This window comes from Neodiprion pinetum, chromosome 7, assembly GCF_021155775.2.
Source record: "Neodiprion pinetum isolate iyNeoPine1 chromosome 7, iyNeoPine1.2, whole genome shotgun sequence".
NCBI lineage: Eukaryota > Metazoa > Arthropoda > Insecta > Hymenoptera > Diprionidae > Neodiprion > Neodiprion pinetum.
Window position 1 is genome coordinate 18,584,574 of NC_060238.1, and position 516 is coordinate 18,585,089.

Consider the following 516-nt stretch of genomic DNA (forward strand, 5'->3'; position numbering starts at 1 on the left):
TTGTGATGTGAAACACGATTTGACGTATCATTCAACGATATGTTCATTTTTGTGTTTTACAAATCAAAGCCTTTACTTTCCAGACGTGATGATCCATTCTACATTATGCTGAATAGTTTATTTACAATCAAATTCTGGATGATTATCAATGCAGTATCATGGTATCATACTTGAAGACAGTAGTTCATGGGTATGATTTATGAAAGGTGTAAATTTCGTAGTGTGTTACATCGAGCAGTGTCCCTGCCTGATACTTGTATCTCATATATTTACTTCTCGTCTTGTCCCTCTGACTTTCAGGTCTCTTCGGACTCGCACGTAGCTGAAATATACCTACTTAGCTATGTGCAATCCCTTACTTCTCTCATACCTTCTCTGAAAATCTCCCCTTAGATACACTAATCACTTTCCAACCATCTCTCGGACCAACTCTTTCTTCATACACATTTCCAGATCTTGCATTCAATTTTATTACAATACAATCTTCAATTGAATAAACCACATTTCAACGAACAT